The sequence below is a fragment of the Strix aluco genome, chromosome 1 (assembly GCF_031877795.1).
Source record: "Strix aluco isolate bStrAlu1 chromosome 1, bStrAlu1.hap1, whole genome shotgun sequence".
NCBI lineage: Eukaryota > Metazoa > Chordata > Aves > Strigiformes > Strigidae > Strix > Strix aluco.
The window spans coordinates 132,442,920-132,452,974 of record NC_133931.1 but is presented as its reverse complement, the minus strand read 5'-3'; the positions used below and the strand labels follow the sequence as shown (position 1 = coordinate 132,452,974).

Sequence of the window (10,055 nt, the reverse complement as noted above, 5' to 3'; positions counted from 1 at the left end):
TTCTATAACACTGAAATATATGTATTTTTATTATAAAGTTTGTTCTGTGCTTTTGAGCAACATGATATAAGGTAAATTTGTGCTATTTTCTCCAAAGGCTGTACCCGGCCTTGTACCCTGTCTGTACCATTAGAAGTAAAATCCTGGCATGACTGAAGTTACTGCTCTCTGGAAACTTGTCTATCAAATCTGACTATACCTGGGTGCAGCACAGCCATTTTAAGACGCATTATGAGGCAGGTGTTCTGCTTCATATCTTGAGTGCCAGGCAGGGCATAGCAGTGTTCAGAGATTTGAACCATGTCACTGATTAATAGTTCTATTAAACAGAAATAATGTTTCTACACTTAAAGCACTTAATCAAATTATAAGTCATACTGCAGAATAGGTAGTAGACATTTCCTGTATAATATCTGTCCTGAGGCAAGTCTATGTATATGCATCTACTAGTTAAGATGCATGCATATTAAACAGCATATCAGCCCGTTTCTCCAGTCTTTCAAGATGCCCCTATACGGCAGCTCTTCCCTCAAGTGTATCAGCTGTTTCCTCCAATTTGGTGGCAGCCATGAACTTGCTGAGGGTGTTCCACCCCGTCATCCAGGCTTAATGAAGACGTTAAACAATGTTAGCCCAGGATCAACCTCAGAAGAGCTACACTAGTGGCTACCTGAACTTTAAACCACTGACTCTTTGAGCCTAGTGATTAAGCCAGTTTTCCAGCCACCTTGTAATCCATCCACCTCTCCAATCTGGCTATAAGGATCTTCTGGCAGACTTTGACATAAGCTTACCAAAGTAAAGGCATACAACATCCATTATTCTCTCCTAGTTACTAACAGGGCCAGTTATTGCATCACAGAAAGCTGTCAAATTGCTGAGGGATGATCTATCCCTGGCAAATCCATGCTGGTTGTTCCTAATCATGTTTTTTTCCTTCAAGTGCCTGGAAATGGCCTCCAGAAGCATCTGCTTCACAATCACCCTAGAGACTGAGGCCAGGCTGAGCAGGCGGCACCTCTCTGATCACCTTTATGGCTCTTCCTAAACACAGGTGTGATGGTTGCCTTTTTCCAGACATCAGAAATCTCTCCCAGTCATCAGAGCCTCTCCAGGATGACAGATAGCCCCCTCTCCACGCCACCAGCCAGCATCCCATCCTGTCTGATGAAGTGGTGTATGTTCATGTGCCTAAGCAGTCCTGAACCCAGCCTTTCTCTACCATGGGAGGCACTTCCCTCCCTGCGATTCTGCCAGAAGGCACAGGTACTTGGGAGACCTGCAAGCAGATCTCGCCAACAAATACCAATAAAGATAGTTGTGATTGTACACATCCTTCTGTAGCTCTCAAAATAGCTTTATAAAAGTAGGTATAAAACCAATAGAAAGGAAGGAGGTTTTTAATGGATTTTTTTTTTTTTTGGCCACATTTTGTAGTGCATGTTTGGTATGGCTAAATAGCTCAGTGTCTTCAACATTACTCAAATATTTGGTTCTGCATTGGTTTTCCGGTTTCAAAAGAGAAATGTTAACCTGAGAAATGAGGTTATAGACAGCACAAATGTATCTTGGTTTGGTCTGAGTTACAGTATTAATGTTTGTTTTAGATTGTTTAGATTGCATTCATTTCAGTTTTAAGGAACTTATGAAAAAAACATTGCTAAGGGACTGAACTGAGCTTACTGGGCCTGGGATTCTAAAACTAGATAAACAGAAGGACTACAGGAACTTGAACCAGCAGTCGCTGAAGTCATCAAGACTTTGGATTGGACCTGTAGCTCCTGAAAAAATGTTTAAGGAATTCAAACTCTAAATTTTTACTTGGGCACAATAAATCCATTCAGTGAAATTTTGCACTATTACTTGTTCATCACTATAACGTATACTGTCAGATACAAAAAAAAAAAAAATAGTTAGCTGAAAAACTGTTAATTGCATTTTCAAAAAGGAAAGATATCATTGGGGTTGTGTTCTGCTATCAGAGCAGCTAGGTGTGCAAAAGGTTTGCCTTTGTACCAATGAGCAGGTTTCTTAGATCTTGTATTCTAGTATGCAGAAATAGCAAATACCACATTTTTCACCACTCAGATTCATTGGGAAGGAGAATAGATAAAGTTCTCTCTTCTTTACATTGCACAGGAATCACCTCCTATAGGGGAAAGTTAAAATGAGCTGTTGGTGTAGACCAGAGGGAAGAAAGACCATAATATACCACAGGAGAGTGTCTCAAAGGCACAATATCTTCAAGCTGCACACACTGAACATCATTCATCGATCAAGGCTGTTCTCGAAAGAACAGTCTAGCCCTGAACATTTTATTTTCCAGAATTCAGTCTAATGAATTCTTCTGCTGTAGAAACAACAGATTAGAAACAGAGCTGTGAGAATATGACATATTTTGAATTTTCCAAATGCAAACGAATTTAAAACTACCAATAATACTTATTATAAGCCAAGTTTTATCCTGATGGGAATTGGAATCATTCAGTGTATGTAGCAGCCCAGCACAGTACACTGTTGTGGTACAAATCACTGAGGTGATCACGAGAAGACAAGCAAATTTTAGCAGGCTTTATCTCTAAGAGCATTAAGATGATGCATGCTTTTGATAACTCAAAATGACAAATAATCAATATACCGTGCTTTCACAATGACAAAATAATATGATTTCTCAAAAATTACATGAATATTTTAATTCTTTTTACTAACAGCATCTGTGGAGTTTAAGAACCTTTTTCAAACCCCACATGAGGAAAGAAGCTGAATCTCAATGTTTTTTTTTAAATGTATATTCCAAATAAACGTTGATCTCTCCTTAGCAGGAATGAGCTGAGCTACAGCACATCAACCTAGTGAGCAAAATGGTTTAATTGTACACAACATTTTCACCTTTGTTAAATGTTCTGAGGATATCAAAACACTTCTCATAGAATCAGACTGAAGATAATCTCATGAGCAACATGCAGGAATCTTTAGTTATGTGGAATACACACATACATGATAGAAAAAAGGAACAGCACAAACAGAAAATATTGAATCTCTGTGAGAGTACAGCTTGTCTCCTGGGACAAATGATCCATGCTGTTCCCAAAAGAGGAGGTGAAAAAAATCATTGCTGGATGAGAGATGCAGTAGTGTTTTGACGAACGAATACTTTATTTAAAAGAACACTTCAACCTTTTTTTCTCAGTTCAGCTCAATAATATCCCTATAATGAGGTGAAGTGCTTTTCAAAAGCATAGTATGAAAAGGGTTGGAAAACAGAATTTTCAATAATAATTGATATTTCCCATACTTTTGAAAAAAATAAATCTGCCCTCCACTTTAGAAAATTAAGTGGTTTGCTTTTCAAATGCAAAGATAAACTGGAGTTGGACTAAGCAGTATTTTCAGAATAGCAGCCTCCACAACTCCTGTTGGAGTGGCTAAAAATAAAAAAAGAAAATGATTTGTAAAGATATTTCCCTCAGATAGGAGATCTCAGGATATTAGAAGATGAGACTTCACCAATATTCTATTCCTCAATTTCAAGCAATGCCACATTTTTTCTATTAAACTGTAAAAATAACATAAAGTCCTTATGTCATAAGGAACTGAAAAATATCTTCTATCTCAACATGGTTATCTTGGGACAGCCAGATCAGATTGCCTTGGAGGGCAAAGAGATTATATAGCACTGGAGGATCTGATTCAACCTGTCAAAATCTCGGAGATATTTAAACCATGATGCTTGGGTTTACCTCCATTTTATCATTAAGAATTCTTTGGCACATGTTGCAAAAGTTTATCAAGCACAATGACTTCATTTTAGTTTCTTTTCAAGCAAATATCAGAATACTTTAGAAAACTGAACATTAACATGTTTTGGAAAAAATCAAATATTTTAAATTATCTGCAGTTTGGATTGTCGAGAGTGCTCAGTAGGAACCTGAGATGCCAAACCATAGTATTATTTGGTAACAAATACCTATTAAGGATCGTACCTTCAGAAAATTCAGTAAGTATACATTTTAATATAGAAGTGTTTATATGATACATGACTGGTTGAAAGTGAATTGATCTCTGTAGTTGCTTGCTATAGTTAATGTGCTGTAAGATTTAATTTTTGACCTAGTAGAATTATTCTCACACTTTTGAGAAGCAGAAGGATCTACAGATCACAGCATAACAGCTGTTAGATTTTTTTTTTTAATAAACTTTCATCCTCCTAACATATGAAACATCTCCAGGAGAGTTTTAAAAATTAGGTGACTCCTATTCTTACTGGGCAAGAATAATTGTTTCAAGATTTTCTTTTTTAGATGAAACAACCATTCACAAGAGATCAAAGAGATCATTGTAACATCCAGGAGCTTCAGCCTGTATTTACCACATTATTGTCTTCCAAAGAATTATACTTAATAGAAAAAGTGCCATTCGTTTCTTATTACCACCATGCAAATCTATTCAATGAAAAACTATTTTGTTGATACGACCTCCTCCCAATAAGTTTTATTTATTAAACATAGTTTCTGTTAGTACCCTGCTCCCTTCTCAACCCCAACCCTGTGGAAAAAACAAGCACATCTTATGCATTTCTGGCCTCTGAAAACATTGAAGGAAGACAGGATGGTTAAAGGCAGTGGTAAACCAATGTAAGAACCCTTGGCCAGCTCTGCCACAGGCTGGTTTTGACAAATCATTGTATCTGTTTGTGTCTCAATTTCTCTTTACAAAGGGGAAACAATGATCCTTGTTGTCTCTTTTTTATTTTGCATTTCCTTTCAGACTGTAAGCCTCTTTGGGAAAGAAATTACTATTTGTAACATGTATGTATAGTGGCCAAAACAATACGGTTTGGGTTTGTGCTGGGATTATTCGATAATACTGTTGCAGACTACAATAGGATAAATTCACAGCATACTGCAGGGTCTGGATTGCTTACCCACATCCACAGCAGATGAAGATAACCTAAATTCAAGTATATCTGCATTTCAGAATACAACTAATGACTATAAATTGTATGTGTGTTTAAATCACTGTTTTCAAGTAAACACTTAAAAAGGAGATCTTTTGGGGGGTTATTGTTCTCAGATGGAAATCAGTGCTAATTGCTACCATGCCGATTCTCATCTTCCTACTATATATTTGTCTTTATTAAGGATGATGGTTCCTGAATGCCTCGCTAATTCTCTGGTGAATTTCCACAGATACCAACTTCATCTAAACAAAGGATTAACTAACACAGTTCTTTTGATTCAAAATGTCATGTATGAAAAATAGATGGTCACTCCACATGCTCCATCCCTGTCATTAAAATGGAAAGTATTTGATAGGAATGAGTACTCTGTGTGCTGTTTGCAAGAGTATCCAAGGAGTTTGATAATGACAATAAGAGAGAGAAATAGTGTAGGATAGTGGAAAAAAGTACAGTAACAACAGCCTTCAGTGTCAACCAGACAAAAGAAGTACTGCACAACTCACTGATCATGAATTGCCAAAAACATATATTAACCTCCACTTAGAGTGTAACATTAGAAGTTAGGACCTTGGACAGTATCTAGAAGCAAAAACCAATCCTGCACACAGAGAATCCAGGCAAGCCCTTGTGCTCACAACTGTTTCAAGTTCACAGATGTATAGGAAAGTAATTCTGACTAAACATCATAAAAACCACTGTTACAGGCTGACACCTATTTGGCAAAGTTTTGGTTCTACCTTGACAGTCAGAGATGCTGGCACCACTCCAAACTGGAGCCCTCTAACTCTAAACCTGGCTGTCATTTCAGTGCCTTTACTATCCTAGTATGTATTTTCCAGCTCGTGAAAGCAGAAACAAATCATTAATTGACTAAATCTCTGAAGATGCCAACAGGCTAAAGGTTTTCAGCAGATCACTAAGCTGGAATCATGTTTATCAAAGACACAAGTGGCCAAGCAGTCCTTACATTAACATCATTTCCTCAACTGATGACCAAGAATTGGTCTACATTAGCCCCTCACTAATCTGCTCATAAGAATATAACACTCTCTAGAGTCTCCTCCAATCTGTATGGATTGGCTCCGTCAGTTGATAATGCTAATGTCCAGAAGAATATGCTCTACCTTCCACTGGCTTTTCATCTACAGGTCTGTCACACAAACAATACAAACTACATGCCTTATAGAGTTAAATTATCTAACTATAGAAAGAAATACAAAAGAGCAGAACCCGAAAGGAAAAATTAAACACCATTACAATAAATAATTTTGCTAAGAAATCTGAAAACAGATAAAGATTGAAAAGCCATTTATAAACTGCAGTGATGTTCCAGACACTGGGAGCAGTGTGGCAAAAAAAACCAAAAGACCAACAGATGGATCAGAGAGGACACAAAAGACTGAAAATATTCATATAAGGGACTGGAGGAAGTTTAAGGGGAGCATCATTTCCAAATTTTGAGCAGAAACTCAAACAGGAAGTGACTGTGTCCATAAAACACAGTGTAAAATGTCTGTACTTCCTTATGTGGATGAGAAACAGAGGGCAAGTGACATGTTATGGGAAGGTTAAAAAACATCTTAATGTGTGAAAGTTCAACCATCAATTAAGAATAATAATGTTACAGTTCAGGGAAGATGAGAAACCTTCAATGTCATTCCTCAGATACCTGATACTATGCAAATTTCTTAAGTAACTAATTCACAGATACATCTAAATGGGGGACAGAATTACAGTACATGAAAATCTTAAGAAATCTTAAGAAAATAATACACAAAAGGGAAAACTGTTGTTCCTATTGCTTCAACTAATGAACAGCTCACTATCACTGGGCTTCCAAAATACCTGAATTTCTAGTTTACTCTCTCCCACTCCTGATGGCTTTCCATTTTCTTATTTGAATTTCTGTCTTATTACTTAAAGAAATATAATAACCTAGGTATGGAAAAAAAACCCCACACATTTGTTAAGATTATATTATATAAACAGCACAGAAGACAGGAGAATGTACCAAATTAAGTGACAAGAGGAGCATATCCCATAGTATGCTATAGCAGCAATGTGATACAGTAAACATGACTGGATGGTGAGTCTCACTGAGTCAACATGTGATTCCAATCTTTATTTGTCCTTTTACAAATTAAATGCAGCTGGGGCAAAGTGTAACACAAAACTCAGATGCAGAAAAGATCTTACAAGAAGAGGGCTAATATTTATTGCTAGCTCACTCTTTCAAAAGCTCTAGGTTTGTGCAATTAAGAGTTTGGAAAGTCAGTTCTCTACCATAAAATGTGACATTTCCAACTGTGGTGTGGTTAATAGTTACACCTCAAAGGGCTGTACTTTATCTTTACTTGAATCTTACAGCAATTTTGATGATGTCATCCAAACAGTCTCCGTTTGCAAGAAGACGTGGTGTTCTATAAAACAGCAAGAACGGACTTTTTTAAGGTCAGTGGATCAACTGCTTAGTTGATTTAAGCAACTAGAATACTTTGATGCCCAAATAGGGAAAAAAAATGTTAGTAACAGAATGAATGTAGCGCCATGCTTCAGGGTGTTTCATGCATCCAGCTTTGCCAAAGAACTAAGCTTGTGAAAAGCAGTAAGGTACACCTTATTTCATGCATCGCTTGCAATAACTGGTTTTTGTAGTTACATTTCTGTATTTCTGCTGCACTAAAAATATCTCCATGGGAGATAAGAGAGGTGCTAGAACAACCAGATGGCAGTTGCTTATATTTATAACATTCACGTCTGGTGATAAGCTATATGAAACATGATAAAAGATTAAGAAATGACTGCACTATAGTGAAGAATAAAGGTTTAAAAGTAATTTTTTGATGTTATATAGTAATCTAGCTAACACTTTAAGACAGTAAGCTGGATAATGCTAGAAGTTGCCCATAACTTGCAGAATGTTGGCCTCATGTAAACTAGAAATGAGCTAGTCCAAGTCCCTGATTCTAGGTATCTGCACACACATACATAACTGTTGGCTTAAAAATAGTTCCATCATTACAAAATGTTTTTCAGAATCAAGGTTTATTCAGGACTATTTGCCTTCCCACCTTACCCTGGTACAACTAAGAAAAATAATACTTTTAATTTTACCAAGTAAAATCTCCCCTTGTGCCTTGGTTCTTCTCCTGCAACAGCTAAAGTACTTCCTTCACATGCTGCGAGATTTTCTTTTTTCATATTCCTCAAGATTTGCACATGTAAATCCCATTAAAAGACAGAATGAGCTCGTCAGGTTCACTTAAGAAGGAAAAACTACCAAAAACCAATGCCAGAACTGGCTGAAGGGATCCCAGATCCTCATCCACTGCAGAGAGACTTTCTGTCACTTATTAGCACCGCTTCCCTTTGGAGAGGTAAGAAGTAACTCCACGAACATTTTTTCTCTCAAAAACAGTAATACCTGGAATTCATTTGACTAATTGGGTAATACCTGTAATGCAAATATTTACACCTGAGCCTGTTACTCTTTCATAGTCAAGGGAACTCATGTCCAGAGAACGGTTATGCTCATCAGAAACTAAAATAAATTAACCACACCCTAAAATGCACCTTTTTCTATTCGCTCTAAAAAGAGCTCTAGATGACCAACACGGCTTAACAGTGTCTACACTATAACGTCTAAAGGTAAATGAGATACCTAACATCAGGTTTCCTGTATGCCAAACTTCCAGCTGCTGAAGCGTGTTCTTTTTCTGCAAGAATGTGGACCCCATTAAGAGATTTGTTTCCCATGAAAATAACTGCTATTACTGTGTTTAAAAACAAAGACTATTCTATTAGGGTTTCTGCAGTTCTGGAAAGCAATCCCGTATTTCTTGCCATAAACCCATTCTAGTTTGCCAGCACGCTGTCTGCACTATGTACACCATGCTCGGGTACAACCTGCTGTTAGAGGTCACACCAGCATCAAATAGGGAAATCAGACCACCTCTCAAATCTTACTTGAAAGTCCTCAGGTTATACAACTATTAATTAAATTATCCCTTTTGACTTCTTCAGTCCTCTGGGAGTGCATGCTTAGCTACCTACCCATTAGGATCCCAAGTCCTTTTCAGAGCTACTGTCTTGCAGTAAAGTCCCTGTTGCTGTAAATGTCTTGCGTTTTTGCTCCTAGATGCACGACTTCCAGCAAAGTGGTTCAGGTACACCTCACAGAAACACCGAGGCACTGATATGAGAGCTTCAGACCTCTGTAAGTTTCAGCAAATGATATCCCATTACTGTCCTCACTTCCAATCTTCTCTTCCCTCTTCATTTTCTACAGTTCCCTGCAGTCCCCTCTTCTTCAAAACTTTTCCTTGGGCCCTACCAACTCAACCTCATCTCCCCCACTCCTCCTTTCATTCCATGTTGTCCTTAAGCTGCTGCTCTCTTCACATGCAACACAGGAAAGTTAATGCTTCCCCATTTAAGTGGGAGAATTTTACACCCTGTTTTGCTGCTCCCCATTTTTTCTTTTATCTCCCACTTGTCCAACAGCTCATTTTCAAATGCCACCTGTGAACTTTTCCCCTCATTTCAAGCTCTGAAATTATCTTAAAATCCACCTCGGAACAGCTCTCACAAAATCCCCAACGAGTTTCCACTACCTTGACGACAACTGCCTATTCACAGCAGTCAAAACATTTTATTTCCTCGATGCTCCTCGTAAGACGCCTACGGTCCCCGGCAGGCTGGGGCTGAGGAGAAGGGCTTGGGGTTTTGGTCGAGGCGGTGAGAGGAGCCCCGAAAGGGCCCCAAACCGGGGAGGCTTTCCCACCCCTCTCCCCTCAGGCCTCCCTCACGGCGCCGCCGGGGAAGGAGAAGGAAACGCAGCCCGGCCGAGACCAACACCAGGAAGCGGCCGGCCGGCCCTGGGCGCCGCGGGCCTGGCGGCCGCCGCCCTCCCGCCTCGGGGGCTGGGCGGGCGGCGGCGGCTCCGCCCCGCTGCGGGGACCGGCAGAGGCGGCTCCGTTCGCTGCTGTGACGCCGGCGGCGCTGGAACACCTGGAGGGGCGGCGGCGGCGCCTCCGGCTCGGCCCTTCCTCCCCTCCCCTCTGCCGCGGGCAAGGTGAGTGCGGGAAGGGGGGAC

The 10,055-nt window shown here is 39.2% G+C and overlaps 1 protein-coding gene across 2 annotated transcripts in view; it reads left to right on the top strand.

The window, feature by feature from the left end:
- Positions 1–9,836: 9,836 nt before the first annotated feature.
- ICA1 (islet cell autoantigen 1) overlaps positions 9,837–10,055 on the top strand; it is a 74,279-nt gene continuing 74,060 nt past the window's right edge. For both annotated transcript variants that reach the window (XM_074836448.1, XM_074836439.1), the window contains exon 1: positions 9,837–10,034. The gene's annotated coding sequence lies outside the window, so the exon portion shown is untranslated. The remainder of the gene's footprint in view (positions 10,035–10,055) is intronic.